General features: G+C 45.5%; 1 protein-coding gene and 1 pseudogene across 4 annotated transcripts in view; one reads left to right on the forward strand and one right to left on the reverse strand.

Moving 5' to 3' along the window:
• Positions 1–13,655, reverse strand: part of CORO1C (coronin 1C) — a 74,161-nt gene extending 60,506 nt beyond the window's left edge. Inside the window, exon 1 of one of the 4 annotated variants that reach the window (XM_072723021.1) lies at positions 13,443–13,655. The gene's annotated coding sequence lies outside the window, so the exon portion shown is untranslated. Of the gene's footprint in view, positions 1–11,732; positions 11,871–12,492; positions 12,647–13,442 lie in introns of those variants that run through there. The other 3 variants (XM_072723020.1, XM_072723019.1, XM_025986630.2) reach the window with 3 other exon arrangements.
• A 962-nt stretch (positions 13,656–14,617) lies between these two features.
• LOC112910503 (cytochrome c oxidase subunit 8A, mitochondrial pseudogene) lies at positions 14,618–14,947 on the forward strand (annotated as a pseudogene).
• Positions 14,948–18,536: the final 3,589 nt, after the last annotated feature.

An 18,536-nucleotide genomic window follows, 5' to 3' on the forward strand; every position in this document is an offset into this window, starting at 1 on the left:
TTAAGACAAGAAAGGGAAGCTCAATTTTTTCCATGACTACCTTAACTTCAAATCCTCATTTTGATACAAATTATGGTTCTTCTTGTATCTATTTTAACAAAAACTCACAAGATAAAAGCATGCTTCCAGGGGATGTTACTTTAATTGTTTCTAAAGTCCAAGTTGCAGGCACCTGTGTGGCTCAGTCAAGTGTCTGCCTTTGGCTCAGGGTGGTATCTCAGGGTTCTGGATTGAATCCCACATGGGGCTCCCTACTCAGCAGGGAGGCTGCTCCTTCCTCTCCCTCTGCCCCTCCCCTGGCTTGTGCTTGCTCTTGCTCACTCTCTCAAATAAATAAATGCATGACATCACAGTTATGTGTGATTATGGGCTGATTAAAGAAAAAAAAAGTCAAAGTTGCTAGCCAAATTACAAAACAAAGACCTAAAAACCCCAAGCTACCAATATTTTCAACTTACTCAAGTCAGTTAAGTACATTTGCAATGAACTACCAGTATGTTAGGTCACCCTGTTTTTCTTTTTTTCTTTTTTTTCTTTTTTTTTTTAAATTTATTTATTTATGATAGTCACAGAGAGAGAGAGAGAGAGAGAGAGAGAGAGAGAGAGGCAGAGACACAGGCAGAGGGAGAAGCAGGCTCCATGCACCGGGAGCCCGATGTGGGATTCGATCCCGGGTCTCCAGGATCACGCCCTGGGCCAAAGGCAGGCGCCAAACCGCTGCGCCACCCAGGGATCCCGGTCACCCTGTTTTTCATCAGAATTCATGCTTTAAATAACCAGAGCTCCAAAATGTTCTTTACAAATAAAGCATGTTTCAATAAATAAATGTGTACATATACACACACACTTTGCTTACAGTATTTATAATGAAAATTATTGGGTTAGATTACTGTAAAATTATTTAATAAGAAATGTTTACAATTAGCAATCCTTCTACACCACAGAAAACGTCCCCTTCACTACTTTGTCTTCTAATAAAACGGGAAGACCGACCATCTCTATCACAAGTGTATCACGTAAAACTGAAATTCAATTATTTAACTAACATTTTCTGAGCACCTATGTGCCAGGCAGCATGTTGGGGAATGGAGGCACAGAAAATGTAGGATATTCCCTGCCTTCAGAGAACATGGAAGATAGCAGTATTAGTGTTCACTTTCACAAACTGAAAAATAATTCCCTACAGGTATTTACTTTTAAATTTCTACTCATTTAACCCAAAATATAATATTAGTAGAAAAATCATTAACACTAGTGACACCCACAAACTACATGTTCACCTACCTTTGTAACTCCTATCTAAGCTATGTTTATATTTTATATCCATAGAATGTATATTCTGTTATCATGACTTCTCACAACCTAGGCCATATCTTATGTCCATCTGACATTCGTCCTCTTCTATTACACCTATTCCAAATCAGCCAAGTGCTATTTTGTACACGTTAGGGCCTCAGCCCATAGATACTGACTCTCCAACACCTTATCCTCCCAACACCCATGGAGCTCAGTCCCCACAGAGAATTCAGTATTAAGAATTACACTTGAGGAGCACCTGGCTGGTTCTGTCAGTAGAGCTAGGACTCTTGATCTCGAGGTTGTAAGTTCGAGCCCCATATTAGGTGTAGATATTACTTTAAAAAGGGGGGGGAGGGATATGCTAGAGGAAGGTTATAACATATTTTTTAAACTATTACACATTTTAAAAGCAAATAAAATACTTAATACATAAAAATGTTTGAATGATGGGACGCCTGGGTGGCTCAGCAGTTGAGTGTCTGCCTTCGGCCCAGGGCATGATCCTGGAATCCTGGGATCGAGTCTCACGTCAGGCTCTCTGCGCAGAGCCTGCTTCTCCCTCTGCCTATGACTCTGCCTCTCTCTCTCTCTCTCTCTGTTCACTCATGAATAAGTAAAATCTTTAAAAAAATAATGTTTGAATGAGTTTTTAGAAACCAGACAATCCAAACCCTTCAAAAAGGTAATGACAAAAGAGAGAGGTCAATTATTTCTCATTGTTTGAGAAAAAAGGGGCTTTCTGGTAAGAGTTTATAAGGGAATAGAAAAAGAAAGATCAGTGCCTAGCTCTAGCCAGTACAAGCTGACCCAATTTATAGCCATTACCCTGCCCTGATCCACTGCTCAAAGGTCACAGAAACCAAGTCATTGGCTAAAACCTAACACCCTTTCATGAGTGGTTTCCAAAAGGCAAGAGAAAAAAAAAAGGGATCATGAATGTTGGGGGAAAGGGGAGAAAAGAAAGAAAACTTAGCAAATTAAGTATCTCAGAGGTAACAGAAAGAAACTTTCAAAAGCAGGCAAAGGCCTCTTCCCGATCCCAGGTATCAGAACTAGCCTCTCTGTTCCCAGGTATCAGAACTAGCCTCTCTGTATGTGCTCCCCCGATCCCACATGCCTTATTTAACTTTCCCCTTGAAACCTTGTTATGCAGACTGAATGCCAAAATTTCAGAGAGATGTTCTATTCACAGGAATCTCCTTTTAAAAAGTATTAATATTGAGGCGCCTGGGTGGTTCAGTTGTTTAAGTGTCTGACTCTTGATTTCAGCTCAAGTCATGATCTCAGGGTCATGAGATAAAGCCCAGAGTCCAGCTCTGGGCTCAGTGTGGAGCCTGCTTAAGATTCTCTCCCTCTCCTCCCTCCACGCTCCTGTCCCCTCTCTAAAACAATAATAATATTATTAATACTGTACCTCTGAAAGGGTAAAGGGATGTGAGGAAAATAACATAATTAAAGCCTATAGTCATCCTAGCACTGATTAACAGTGGTAGTCCTGTAGTGACTATGGCCATCCAGGAACACATTAGTAGAAATGAATTTGAACCATTTATTTTACTATTTAAAGGAGATCAGTTTAACCAGGGGGAATAGAAGTGTCAAATTAAGAAAGGAGAATGAAGTACATGGAGGGCTGCCAGAGCAAGAGGCCACAAGATGCCAGCACAGGCGGTAGGGGTAGAACGTGGTACCTTCCCTCTGTTTCACAAGACTCCACTATCACCATTAAGAGGCAAAAAACCTGTGCTGCGAATTAAACAGATTTCTTCAGACTAGCCTGGGAACTTACCCACCACTTATAATACTGAATCTATACCACAAATGCCATTTAAATTCCAAATAACTGAGTTCAACTTTGGAATACAACCCAGTTCTGGATTGAGGACTAAATGTACACAGTGCCTACAAAATGGAAACTGTATCTGGGCTCTCAACCATTCAGTCTTTAAAAATTGCATGGTTCACCACCATTCTTTACAGGTAATATGCATTATTTTGTTCCACTTGACAATGTAATTCAGCCCAGTGTATGCAAGCTATCTCTATACTGTACAAGAACAAAATGAAAGCCTCAGTGTTAAAAACAAACACACACACACACACACACACACACACCCAAAACTTCTAACTTATCTTTTCTTATAACAGCACTCCAAAGCAGCAATGGCTCGAATAAGAAAGAAAGCCTAAGATTACTCTATTTCTAAAACAGACAACATGCATCTTATTAAATACCACCCCAAAGAGCTATGGCCAGCACTCCTTGGCTGAGGCCCCTCTCTTACTTGCCAAGAAAAACTAGGATGACAATGTTAAGCTAAATACACTACTAGCCACAAAATTAATTCACCACCTAGCTTGTAAAGTGATGAGTCTCCCAATAAATCCTTCTGCTTAAGGGAGAAGACAGCTCAAGTTTACACGTGTTTCTCGGTCACCACCACATAGCATTTGAGTTTTTATATTCGTAAAATAGCCTCAATTCTTTAAGTTCCTAGGAATGAAAGGAATTAGAATCTTTAACTAGAAAAGAATGCTTGACCATTATGAAAAGGAATTTAAGTATCTTTCATATGAAGTAAGCAAATAATGGTGATTAAACATTTGTCCTAAGGAGGGGGTGCTTATGAATTCTGTCAAGAACCCATACAATATCAAGAGTGGACAATACCCCCTCAAAGGCTGCACTCTCCCAACACTTCCTTTCCCACATGTGTTCATGGCCTTTTAAAAACTGAAAAACTACAACTCTGTTGATTCAGGATGAAGACCTCAGCAGTTCTCAGAATATGGAGACACACATCTGGCTCCACAATGGGGCAAAACAGGCTCATGCACCAAACTGCCATGTGCCCAGATTCCCAGTCTTAATTCTGTGGAGACAGAATGACACACTGTGAAGCTGTGATCAACCTCTGCTAATCCTAAAGGGTTTTCACTATGCCTGTTACAATCAGTGTCGTTCCAGGGATCCCTGGGTGGCGCAGCGGTTTGGCGCCTGCCTTTGGCCCAGGGCGCGGTCCTGGAGACCCGGGATCGAATCCCACATCAGGCTCCCGGTGCATGGAGCCTGCTTCTCCCTCTGTCTGTGTCTCTGCCTCTCTCTCTCTCTCTGTGACTACCATAAATAAATAAAAATTTAAAAAAAAACAAAACAAAACAAAACAAAAAAAACAATCAGTGTCGTTCCAGTACCTGGTATGTGTTGCTCCTGTCAAAATTAACATCTCCATATGCATATGGCATAATGGTGCTGATTATTCTGGCAAGATGCAATGTGAAGGCCTTTGGAGTACTAATTGGTCTTTGAAACTTTCGAGATAAATTCCCACAACCACTGCTTACTAATGGTCAGATTAGAAAACTGAGGAAATAAAAAAAGGGATTTTTTTTTTTTTTTTTTTTTTACATTAAAACTAAGAAATCAGGGCTCCAGGATGGCTCAGCCAGTTAAGTGTCTGCCTTCAGCTCAGGTCATGAACTCAGGGTCCTGGAATCGTGCCCCCCATCAGGCTCCCTGCTCAGCAGACGCCTGCTTCTTCTCTCCCTCTGCCACTTCCCCTGTTTGCGCACACTCTCTCTCTGTGTCAAGTAAATAAATAAAATCTTAAAAAAAGAAATCAAATCTATAAAAGGCTTATCCAAGAGGTTCAGTATTTTTGAGTTTCTGAAAAATACATTGAAAAAACCCTGAAAATCTGGACCAAGCTTCATAGTATAAAATACACATACAATCTAAAGATGTGAGAAAACACACAACCATTGGTACAAACTACTGATAGTGGTGATAAACAGAAGAGGCAAACTCTGTAAGCAGATCTGGCAAAAGACCGTACGGTGCTGGAAGGTTAAGAGGGAACTAGTGCATTCGGTCAAGGACTAAAAAGAGAAAGCACATCAGGTTCACACTGTTTAAAAAAAAAAAAAAAAAAATTTCACAAGACACTATAAAGACACAACCGACGCTAAAAATGAATTTCACACAACACATGGAAGGAGGTGGAAAGCAGTTGGGGGAGGAGGAATGGAAGAGTTAAGTTCCTGATCTTGGGCAAGTCTCTCATGCTTCTATGACAATAGTCCCCTCACCCGTAAGATGAGGAATAGACCAACGAGGTACTTTCCACCCTGGCTGTGATTCAGAGTCACCGGGAAGCACAAACCCAGGCAGCTGTATTTATAAAGGTCTACAGCTGATCCCCACTGGGCAGTCAAAAATGAGGTCCCCTGGACTTGAGAAAAATAATACCCCCAACACCCTAAAATGACATAGTCTTAAAAAGGTGATGACTGGTGCTGTGTACGATCCATTTTAATAATTTAAAAAAAATAAATGTAGACAATTTCATAACCAAAGGGGGAGGATATGTATTGTGAAATTATTGCCTTCAGTGGTACAAAATATAAGCCTCTCTACACCCATTTGTATTCCAGTTTCTCTCACTCCGACCTTTGCATTAATTTAATTTCTCTTTACTGTGGAAAACAGTTCGAGGAACCGTTTTTGTTATTAATGTGAAATCCAAATGACAGGCCCAATTTAATATCTCATGAAGCTACTGAGGCTCTTGCCCACACAGAATGTTTGTTTTATCACAATGCTGCCATTCACATTGTAACCCCGATGAGGATCTCAGACACTGTAGCACAATCTTCCCAACCCTAAAAAGATCAATTTTCTCCAGGAACTAAATATTTTTTCTTAAAATAGATTGAATACAAAGGAGGCCTAAATAAGAAAAGCTTGTCTAGGGATCCCTGGGTGGCGCAGCGGTTTGGCGCCTGCCTTTGGCCCAGGGCGCGATCCTGGAGACTCGGGATCGAATCCCACATCAGGCTCCCGGTGCATGGAGCCTGCTTCTCCCTCTGCCTATGTCTCTGCCTTTCTCTCTCTCTCTCACTGTGTGCCTATCATAAATAAAAATTAAAAAAAAAAAAAAAGAAAAGCTTGTCTAAATAGACATTTCCAATTCAGATAGAAGGCAAACAAAACAAAACAAAACAGAAAACCCTGCCTCATCTTTAATATTACCTTCCTAACCTACATTTCTTCCCCCTTCGGTAATTCAACTTTGATTCGAAGTCTAAAACGTTGAGGTAGGAGTGGAAATCCATACGTTAATAGCTTAGTTTCAGAAATAAAATATATTAAACTTAGTCTGTTTGATTCTCCCTAGTTCCATTCATTAAGAGTGAAGACAGAGGGAATACAAACTTAGTCACAGTCTACCCTGATAGCCCAGCAAGGCATCATTAGCATCCCTATACTACAGAAGAGAAAACAGGCTCAGGGAGGTGAGATAACTGGCAGTCACAGCTAATTAAGAAGTGGAGCCAAGAGTGAAACCCAGCTCAGTCTAGCTCTATCGGCCTGCATCTTCCATTGCCTCAGTTTCTCTAAATATAAAACTCTCTTAGAGCAAAAAACTACAAAGGTAGGGACGGCTCACTGAGCCTAAAGAGACAAATTTGAAATTATTTTTTTTTCTTTACTACCTTACCATAATCCAACCACTTCAATGAACACACATAAAAAAGAAATGTTCCCTAAATGGCCAACCGGTTTCTCCTAATTCTCAAGATACTAAGTGAGGGAGCCTGAGTGGCTCAGTCAGTTGAGCATCCAATTCTTGATTTCAGTTCAGACTGAACGCCACATCAGGATCCTCACTCAGCAGAGAATCTGCTTGAGGTTCTCTCTCCCTCTTCCCCCTCACCCAGGCACTTGTTCTCCCTCTGTCTAAAATAAATAAATAAATCTTAAAAAAAAAGAGTATTTTTTCTTTAAGATTTTATTTATTTATTCATGAGAGACACAGAGAGAGAGGCAGACACAGGCAGAAGGAGAAGCAGGCTCCATGCAGGCACCCTGATGTGGGACTCGATCCCGGGCCTCCAGGATCACGCCCTGGGCCGAAGGCAGGTGCTAAACCGCTAAGCCACCCAGGCTGCCCAACAGTATTTTTTTTTTTTTTTCAGTAGAGTATTTTCAATGAAACTATAAAGAGTGAACACAGGAGCACAAAGCATAAAGACTGGTAGACTGGTAGAGTCAGATGCTCTGAGAGAAGCAAGAGAGCATGAACAAAAGAATGAAAGACAAGAATGTGTGTGCCCTGAAAACCCAGTTTACACCCATCATCGGGTGTACACAGGAGTGGTTCCAGTACCGATTGACTCCATATCATCAGGGCTGGCCTGCTGCATTTGGTGTGGCGAAATCATATCAAACCTAAAAATGTACCCTGCCCATCTGTCCTACTGAGAAGGCTGTGCACCAGTCATCACTGTTCATTAGGGGGAAAGAACCTGGACAAGAAGATTCTGCTCTCAGGAAAATATTTCACATGCTCAGTTTTACATCTGAGCAATTTTTTGGCAAGAGCTGGGTGTCAGAAAGGCAGAGGAGGAATCACCCCAGTACTTCAGGTTACTTCAACACACACAATAAAGATGTAATTAATCAGAGAAACCCACTGAACTCAAAATCTTTCCAATTAACTTTGATAATCCTTCATTCAGCAAATAACCCAACAGGCACTCAAGACAAAGCTGTGAGCAAGGCAATCTCAGCCTGCCTTCCATGTGAACTTCTCTCTCATTCTGCCTTCTGTGGAAGGTGCCTTTCTGACACTAAGCTCAAGTTCAGGTCCAGTTCCTGTAGCAGACAGTAGGATGACAGGGACAATGTCTGCCTGCAGGGATGAGGAGGTTTCATGGAGGATCCCAAAGGACAAGTGGGATTCAGCAGATTAGGGGGTAGGTTCGTAGTAGTAAGCTCATTATAAGAAGGTCTGAAGGCTGGGAAGTTTCAGGAAGTGAAAAACAGGAAGGAGTGTAGTGAGAGAGGAGGCTGCTGAAATCAGAGACACCTTGATCTACAACCACATGAAGAAGCCTGGAGTTTAACCAGAGAGGAGGCAGGAAGCCGCCAGAGAATTAAACAGTGGAATGATATGTTCCTGATGAACCCTTTATCATCTAGAACTTTTAAATCTTTCCCTAACCCTTTACATTTGGTTTCTAATCTATAGAACCAAATTATTGATGAGGATGTGATTTAAGGTCCAAGTAACTCCTAACTCCATTATCAGTTGACTCCATTATGCATAAATTGGACTTCAACAATATTAAAAACTTTTGTGCTTCAAGGGATGCCATCAAAAAAGTGAAAAGGCTGGGAAGCCCGGGTGGCTCAGCGGTTTGGCGCTTGCCTTCGGCCCAGGGCATGATCCTGGAGACCTGGGATCAGTGGATTCCCATGTCGGGCTCCCTGCATGGAGCCTGCTTCTCCCTCTGCCTCTCTCTCTCTCTCTCATGAATAAATAAAATATTAAAAAAAAAAAGTGAAAAGGCAACTCACAGAATTAGAGAAAATTTTGCAAATCACACATCTGATAAGGTACTGTAAATCTAGAATATATAAATAATTCATAACTCAATAAAAAGATAATACAATTTAAAATTTTAAAAAACATCTGAATAGAGATTTCTCCAGAGAAAATATACAGTTGTCTGTGAATTACTTTAGAAGATGCTGGATATCATGAGCCATCAGGGAAATGCAAATAAAAACCACAATGAGATACTGCTTCACACCCACTAGGATGGCTAGTCAAAAAGTAAGAGAATAACTGTGTTGACAAGGAGATGGAGAAATTGAAACCTTTATACACTGCTGGTGGAATTGTAAAATGATGCAGCTGCTTTGGAAAACAGTCTGGCAGTTCCTCTAACAGTTAAACACAGAGTAACCAATATGACCCAACAAGTCCCAAGAGAAATGAAAACATGTCCACACAGAAACTTTGTACAGGAATGTTCACAGCAGCATTATGCATAGCAGCCAAGGGGGAAACACCCAAATGTCTATCAACTGATGAATGGACAAACAAAATACTGTATATCCATGCAATGGAATATTATTCGACCATTAAAAAAAGAATAAAGCAGGGACGCCTGGGTGGCTCAGCAGTTGAGCGCCTGCCTTTGGCTCAGGGTGTGATCCCATCCTAGGATGGAGTCCCACATCAGGCTACCTGTGGGGGAGCCTGCTTCTCCCTCTGCCTATGTCTCTGCCTCTCTCTCTGCGTCTCTCATGAATAAATAAAATCTTATTTAAAAAAAAAAGAATAAACCACAGATACGTGCTACAACATAAATAAACCTTGAAAACCCTTATACTTAATAAGACAGACACAAATGACCACATACTGAATGATCCCACTTATATGAAATGTCTAAAATAGGCAAATCCACAGAGACAGAAAATACATTAATGGCTGCCTGAGGACAGTGAATAGGGGGGTGGAAGGACAGCTATCAGGTATGGGATTTCTTTTTGGACTGATGGAAATGCTCTAAAACTATGGTGATGACTGCACAATTCTGTGAATATAACAAAAACTACTGAGTTGTACACGTTTAAGTAGTGAATTACATGGTATGTGAATTAAATCTCAAAAAGCAGTTATAAAACAAAAAGGATTCCATTATGCATTACTGAAGTACAAATAAGGTCTCAAAAAGGAGTAGAGAATCGTGCTCACTCATTTTATTTTAAAGGATCCAAACTAGGGCAAAGAAAACCCAGAGAGATTCTATTACTTAAGATTCTAGGTACTAGGTCATACTGAAATATTCATGAGGATTTCCATGTTTTAATACAGAAAAGGCATCTTAAGTTGAAAAAGATGTAGAAGTGTCAGAAAAAGAGTTTTTATAACTCAGAAACAGGATAACACAGGGAAGTCATCAAATGGAAAACAAACATGGATTTGTACTCTAAGAAAAAGGCACCCAAGTTTATTACTGTTCTACCTCTGAAACAGTTGAAGTTGAAACAGCCCAAATAATGTTTCTAAAGCACCAATTTGCGACAAATCAAAGTATTAAGAAATAATTTGCCATTCCTGGTTACATAACCAAGAACTGATAACCTTTTGAACATTCCATTTCACAGACATTGGAGTGACTCTTCTCCTCATGGCTGAAGTGGATCCCAAAAGTGACAGGTGCCTATTTTAGACATTTTATCAAAAATAAAATAAAAATCAAAAAATCCAACAGTGTTTTAAAAAGTACTATGTGTCACCTACTAACACAATCTAATCCTGAACTATGTAAAGTCATAGACATAAATGCTAATTAGCCCAATCTGCAGGCAAAGTAACAAACATGAAAAATTCAATACTGTGTGCAGTGTGATAGTTCACTGGTATGTATCTATTAAAAGTCATCAGGCTTCAATGTACCTTTCACAATAATCAAAAACGAATATGGGGGCAAGGCACATTCTGCCTTTGTCAAAACGGTGTGTACCTGACCTTTATACCAATCCTAGTTCAGTCCTCCGTACCCACGACTATCACCTACCACACAACACTGCATGTCTTGGAGGCCTAACATACAATGTAATTCCCAGTTTTATTTTGCTTCTGCCCCAAAGTATTTACGCAACCTCTCAGAGCCCAGGGTTACTAACTAGACTTCACATCCAAACACTGTGTCTGAAATGTACCTCCACTCTAAAACAATAATAATAATAATAATAACAATAAATAATTACTTTCCTTAAGTTAGTTCTCTGAAATATACGGGATCAAGTCCAAAACAGATTTTTCCCATTTCTTCAGATTTACAGGGAACCCAGAAAGTGAAGTTATATAAACAGATAATCTATTTGCCTTCACAAATGAACAGCCGGTACAAAGCAACTGCTTATACTTAATCATGTTTTTGTCTATGCTTCCAGGCCCTGGTGTCAGGAGAGAGTTCTGCCGGGTAAGGACAATGAAATGCATTATTATATAGAGTGACTAAGAGCCCTACAAGAACTGTTTTAGAATGCAACCCCAGGCAGGAAGACTGCAGTAAATAAAAGGGCCTAATATTCTGTGATAACTCTTAGCAAAAGTAAAGACCTTCGCCACCCAGTACCAGCTTAAAAACGCGCACTATATTCGTTTTCTGTTTAACTGTCTTAAAGGAAGGAAAGGCCTTTGTATCTTGTCTTCCCATCCTGGGGGAGATGAACAACTTGCAATTTGCTCCGCACGCTGAATCCCACGTTTGCGACACGGAGAGCAAGCACTCGAGACGCCACAAAACAAGGGCTGCCTACATTAAGGCCAAATATAGGATGTGATTCTAAACCACCATGCAGTAAAGCCTACGTTTCCTTTTCCAGCCATCAAAACCCTTTGAACACTCCCAAAAAAGGACGGCAGGGCCGGCGCCTCCCTCCAAGAGGAAGCCCCTTTCTTCTCGGCTTTCCCTTGCAGCCTGCCACTTCCCCCGACACACTCAAAGCATCGGGGAGCCGGGGAGCTGGTGCGTGCGCGCCTCTGCACGGGCGGGAGAGCTGGGTTCCTGCATCTCCACCCTCCACATCTGACCTCATCCCCAGGCATCTGGGCGCCGCCGAGCCCCACCTGCACCTCGCTCCCGCTGCCCGCGTCCCTCGCCGGCTGCTCCGCTCCTCCCGGCTCACTCGGGCGCTCCAGGGCCCCGACCCCGCGGCGTGCCGGCTGCGTTCTTCCCCCGCCCGGCTCGTCCCGCTCCCAAAGGCGCCCCCGCCCACGTTACTCCGGCTCCGGCCGCGCCCCGCCCTTCCCGGCCCGGGGCTGGCCTCGCACCCACAGCCAGCCACCCTGCGGCCGGCCCGCCGCCCCCCGCCCTCCCACGCGGAGCCCCAGCGCGCCCTCGCCCCACGTGAGCCCGGCCCCCCACCCACTCGCCCCCTGCGGCCGCTCCCACCCCGCTCCGGCCCCGCTCCGGCCCCGCCCCCGGCCCGCGCCCCCCGGCCCCCCGGCTCGGCGCCCCGCCCCGGACCCCACCCCGCCGGGCGGGTCCCCGACCCCCGAAGCCCTTCCTCCGCAGCCCCGCGGCTCCTCACCCCGCCGGGAGCCCCCCCGGGGCAGCCGCCCCCCACGGGGACCGCGGGTCACCCTCCCCAGGCCAAGCGGTTCCGCCCCGGGCCTCCGGCACCAGCTCCGGCTCCGGCCCCTGCACCTCGGCCGGGGCCGGGGGGGCCTAGGGTCCGCGCCCCGCGCGCCGCCGCAGCCCACTCCCCTGCACCGGGCCCTGCTCCACGCCCCGCCGGCTCCTGTCACCGGCGCCGGCACATGCCGAGACGACCAGCCGGCCCGCCGGCTCGCTCCCGAGCGGCCCCGCCAGGCGCGCGCCGCTCACCAGGGCCGAGGTGCCTGAGGCGCCGCCGCCGCCGAAGTCCCCGCTGCACAGCCCGGCGAAGCCTCCAACCGCTGCCGCCTCCCGCCTGGCACTGAGCGCCGCGCGGGGGAGGGGCGCGGGCAGCCGCCGCCGCCGCCGCCGCCGCACGTAGGCCCCGCCCCCGCGCCGCGCCGCGCCCAACCCGGGGCCTCGGGCTGCGGCGCGCCACGCCCACTTCCGGGAGGGGAGGCCCGCCTCCCCCTCGCCCCCCGCCCCGCCCTCCTTAGCGCCCCCTGTGGTCGCGCCGGGGGGTGCGAGTGGGCTGCGGAGGCAGGCGGTAGCCGAGCCCACGCCCCGCCCACTGCGAGTCGACCCCCCCGGGCCACGCCTCCGGGCGCCCCCGGGCCACGCCCGCCGCTCCTCAGAAGCGGGAGGGGCGCTCTCAGAGCTCCGCCCTCCGGCCCGCCTGGCCCTGCGGGGCCGCATCCAAGCTCCTCAGACATTCTCGCAGAGCCCCTCAAAGCCGAGCCGCGGCGCCCCCGAGCCCCGCCCGCTGCCCCTGCGGCCCGCGGCCCGCCGCCCCTCCCACTGCTTCCGAACCGACCCGAAGGCGCCGCCAAGCCCCGCCCCGCCGCCGGAAGCCCCGCCCCCGGGCCTGACCCGACTCTCGGCCTCGCAGGCCCCGCCCACTGCCCGGGTCGCCCGCGACCCTCCAGGCCCCGCCCCGATTCTCCGACTCCCGCCTCTGGCTGCCGAAGCCCCGCCCCTGCCCGGGTCGCCGCCGCCCTCCCCGCCCGCCTCCCGCCTTCCCAGCGGAGCGTTCCCGGCTCCCGCGGGCCGCCCCTGCGCCGGCTCCCGGCTCGGCAGGGAGCGCCCTGTCGCCCGGTTCCCAGGTGCGGAGCAGGGCCCTCCCTTCCTTCTGCGGGCCACGGTCCCCGTTCGCTTCACAGCCGGCGGCCCGGCCACAGCACCGGATTCGAGTCCCAGCGTTGATGCTGTCAGCCGGTGCGTCTTGGGTCAGTCTCAGGCCAGAACTTCCTGATGGTCGGCGTGAAGCTGTCCTGTGAAGAGCCAGAGCCCCTCTGCGGAAATACCACGCTCTGGAGCGCCAAGATCTGGGGGAACGACCTGAAGAACTGCAGGAGCAGAGCAACGCCTGCCGAGGGGTGGCCCCTTCCCCCAACGAGGCTCCTTTGCAGTTCCCAGGGGGAGGGGAGGATTTTTCATTTACGCTTTAGCCTTAGAAATATGTGTTATGTAGGATCCCTGGGTGGCTCAGCGGTTTAGCACCTGCCTTCGGCCCAGGGCGCGATCCTGGAGTCCTGGGATCAAGTCCCACCTCAAGCTCCCTGCATGGAGCCTGCTTCTCCCTCTGCCTGCCTGTGTTGTGTCTCTGCCTCTAATGAATAAATAAAATCTTTTAAAAATATATATGTAGGGATCCCTGGGTGGTGCAGCGGTTTGGCGCCTGCCTTTGGCCCAGGGCGCGATCCTGGAGACCGGGATCGAATCCCATGTCGGGCTCCCCGTGCATGGAGCCTGTTTCTCCCTCTGCCTATGTCTCTGCCTCTCTCTGTGTGTGTGTGTGTGACTATCATAAATAAATAAATTTAAAAAAATAAAAAAAATAAAAATATATATGTATTATGTAAATCATGGTCCACCTGAACCCAAAGAGCCATGGCCGCAACCTACGTATCTTCTCTAGGGCTCAGTTTCTTTATCAATAAAATAGCAACAGTAGCAGCTACTCCTGGAAGGATTCTTCGAGCTTAGTAATGCACTTGGCAGGGTGACTAACTTGTGATAACCCCCCACACACACAAATGGTACCTGTTGCTGCTAATTTCTGGGCCTCAATAAAAGGGAGGGGTGACCTTCGTTCTGCCTTCAAGCAGCCACCATCAGGAGGGACTGAGCACTACTTCCACAGCAAGGCTTGGCTTGGCCACTCCATTTAAATGAGGTGAAGGTGAAGCACCTGATGCAGAGCCAGGCTTTTGGCGATGCACAAAAAAACATTGGCTAGTGTCACGATTCCAATTGTTAGCGAAGCAAGGGCATCGCTAGCAGTGGAGCTCTGAGTGGATTTGGGGAAATGAAGGTTGATGCAAATGCTTTGAAAAGGAATGGGGGCTGTGCGGTCATGTCTGTGCTGATGCCGCAGCTGCTGAGGGGCCTAACAGGCTTCACCCGGCGGCTCCTGGTGCAGCGTGCCCAGATCCATTCCAAGCCGCCACGGGAGCAGCTGGGGACCATGGATGTTGCGGTTGGGCTCACCTCCTGCTTCCTGCGTTTCCTCCTGCCATCGGGCTGGGTCCTGTCACATCTGGAGAGCTACAAGAAGCAGGAGTGAAGGGGGCTGTCCTGTCCCTCACCCTGTGACCTGACCACCCCTGGCCTGTCCTGATCATGTCCGCTGCATTCCTGGCCGCCCTTCCATGGATCATGTCCTTCAATTACAGTGACCCCTTCTACAATCCATGGTGACATCCTGGGACCAAACATATTGGTTTATAAGGCCCCACTTAGCCCTCCTTGTCACAATAAAGTCTATTTAAACCTTAAAAAAAAAAAAAAAAAAGGAACGGGGAACCAAACTGGCTTATTCTTTGGGAATGGATTATTGCTAACATTTAACATCACTTATATATGCCAGGCACTACCTGAGTGCTTTTTGAACACAAAATCTCCTGAAATTCCGCCAACAGCCCAATGTCTACAAAAACAATTCTTCTTTTTCTTAAGATTTTAATTTATTTATTAGAGAGAGAGAAAGAGCACGAGTAGTGGGGAGAGACAGAGGGAGAAACAGACTCCCCACTGAGCGGGGCTCCATCCCAAGACCCCCAAATCCTGACCTGAGCCTAAGGCAGATACTTTGTGGACTGAGCCACTCAGGTGCCCCTAAAAAAAATGATTCTTAATCCTCATCTATACAGGTGAAGAAAATAAGTTAATTGCCCGAGGCCATTCAACTTGAGTTAGTTGGAGCTAATAAGATAGAACCCACATCCCCCTAATGGCAGAATTTGCACCCTCTGCCAGTTAGTCATTTCATTAAACAGCCTCTATGGCAGCAAGAAAGAATAGAAAAAACAGGGACTTTGGATCTGGTGGACTTGGCCTTACCTTCAAGCTCCTCTTCTTATCCACTGTGTGACCTTGGGCAAGTCATTTTCCCTCTTTGGCCTTACTCTCTTTATCTATACAGTGGGATTCATCAAATGCTTACTTCGGGGTGGGGTTTTAAAGATTCCAGGGTTTATGGGCAGCCCGGGTGGCTCAGCAGTTTGGCTCCGCCTTTAGCCCAGGGTGTGATCCTGGAGACCCGGGATCGAATCCCATGTCAGACTCCCTGCATGGAGCCTGCTTCTCCCTTTGCTTGTGTCTCTGCTTCTGTGTGTGTGTGTGTGTGTGTGTGTGTGTGATGAATAAATAAATAAAATTGTAAAAAAAAAAAAAAAAAAGATTCCAGGGTTTAAAGTCCATGAATTAAGGCATGGCAAAGCAACCGGCACAGTGCCTGTCACACAGCAGATGCTTAAAACTTGTTAATTCGTTTATCTCATTTTTTAAATGATGAAGTTAGGGGTAAAATTTTCCATGACACCAATTTTCCCCCAGGTGACACCACCATAGAGCAACCATGGACTATAATGAGAAAGAGAGATCCCAAGGCCTTTGCCTTCCAGGTTCCTGCTTTGATTCCTAGTTTTATTCCTGGTTTGGGAGTGGTGATTCTTGCACAAGAAACAAGGCCACCTCACCACCTCACCCCACCCCACACCTGCCTTGAATGTGGTCAGCTGAGAGCTACTGACTCCCAGAAACAGCAGGAAAATTGCATAACCCTTGACTGGAAGAAAACCCTGTATCTCCCTGTTCTTGAATCCACAGCAATGCCTTTGTGAACCTGAAGGAAATCTTGGCTCTGCCAAGCTGGCCCTTAAATGATAGGACTCTGGTCCAGGTGAGACACTGGATTTTAGAGTCTTTTACCAGTGGTTTCTGAAGTGACCTACAACACATGCTAGGTGAAGAGGAATTTTTAAGATTTATTTATTCATGAGAGACACAGAGAAAAAGGCAGAGGGAGAAGCAGGCTCCCTGTGGGGAGCCTGATGTGGGACTCGATCCCAGATCCTGGGATCATGCCCTGAGCCGAAGGCAGATGCTCAACCGCTGAGCCACCCAGGCAGGTATCCCGGTGAAGAGGAATTTAATGATCGGGAAAAATAAGAGTGATTCCAAATCCTACCCACTGCAGGTGCCAGCTCATGTATGAAGAAGAAAGGATTATGAAACCTGCATTTGGAGCCCTCAGCACATCATTTTTCTGGTTTCTCTTTGTACCAAATGGGGACATTAGTCTTGGGTTGCCAGGGCAACCTGGAAGCTGAGTGAATTAGCCCTGTGGAAGCATTAACAAATAATAATAATAATATTAAATAAATGAGAGACTGGAAACCTCTAAAGTAATCTCAGCAGGCAAGACCCCTAATTGAGTGACAGAAAAGGACAAAGCTCAGAGAATATTAGAATTCACGCTACAATGATACATCTTGATTCTCACTGCTTTGAGTGCTTCTTCCTACAAACCAGGAACTAGAAATGCTTGGCTACAGATGGACTGTCTTTTTTAAATTAAAATTTTTATTTTGAGACAATTGTAGATTCACATGCAAGTGTAAGAAATAATAGAAAGAGATCATATGTACCCTTTACCCAGTTTCCCCCAGTGATAATGTCTTATAAAATGATAGTACAATATAACAATCCAGATGTTGACATTGATACAGTCAAGATAGAGTATTTCCAAAACCACAAAATCACTTCCCCTTTTCATAGCCACACCCACTTCTTTCCTGCCCTGCCTTAACTCCTGGCAGCCATTCATCTGTTCTCAGTTTCTCTAATTCAGTCATTTCAAGAATGACATGAAATTACGTAGTATGCAAGCTTTGGGGATTGGCTTTTATCATTCAGTATAAATTTCTGGAGATGTACCTAGGTCGTTGCATATATGAGTAGTTTATTGTTTATTACTACTAAGTGGTATTCCATGGTTGGTATGGCTACATCACAGTTTAACCATTTGTCCCCAGTTTGGAGCAAACTATTACCAAAAAAAAAAAAAAAAAAAACCAAAAAAATAAAACACTGCTATATGCTATAAACATTATAAATATTCGTATCCAGGTTTTTGTGTAAATATAAATTTTTATTTCTCTATGGAAAAAAATTTGCCCCATTTTACAATGGCTAGGTCATATGGTAAATGTATGTTTAGTATTTTAAAAAACTGCCAGACTATTCTCCAGAGTGATGATACCATTTTATACCCTTATCAACCAGAAATCTACACATGATCCAGTTTTTCTGCATCTTCACCAGCATTTGGTGTTGTCATTATTATTTCTTTTTGCCATTCTGATAGGCATGTAGTGGTATCTCATTGTGGTTTTAATTTATATTTCTCTGATAGCTAGTGATTTTGAAATCTTCTTTTTTAAATTTTATATATTTATTTTGAGAGAAAGAACAAGTGCAGGGGAGAAGGATGAAGAGCAGAGGGAGAGAAGCATACTCCCAATGAGCACAGCACCAGATGTGGGGCTCAGTCTCATGACCCTGAGATCATGACCTGAGCCAACAAAATCAAGAGTTGGATGCTTAACTGACTGAGCTACCCAGGTGTCCCTGAAATCTTTTCATATGCTTACTTACCATCTCTTTGTCTCTTCCTACCTTTTGCCCATTTTTTAAATTGAACTTTTTATGTTTTTGACTGTTGGGTTTGAGAGTTCTTTGTATGTTCTACATACTAGTCCTCTTTTGGATATGTGGTTCAAAATTTTCTCCCAGTATATAGTATTTTTTCATCCCCTTAATGTAGTCTTTCACATACACCCCCAAAAAGAAAAGTTTTAATTTTGATTATATTCAATTTGTCAATTTTCCATTTTTGGATCACTTTTGGTGTTAAATCTAAGAAGTACATAATCCATATTGAATTATTATTTCTTTACGTTTATTTATTTATTTATGCACCCAAAGCAGCT

Source organism: Vulpes vulpes, chromosome 10, assembly GCF_048418805.1.
Source record: "Vulpes vulpes isolate BD-2025 chromosome 10, VulVul3, whole genome shotgun sequence".
NCBI classification, from domain to species: Eukaryota; Metazoa; Chordata; class Mammalia; order Carnivora; family Canidae; genus Vulpes; species Vulpes vulpes.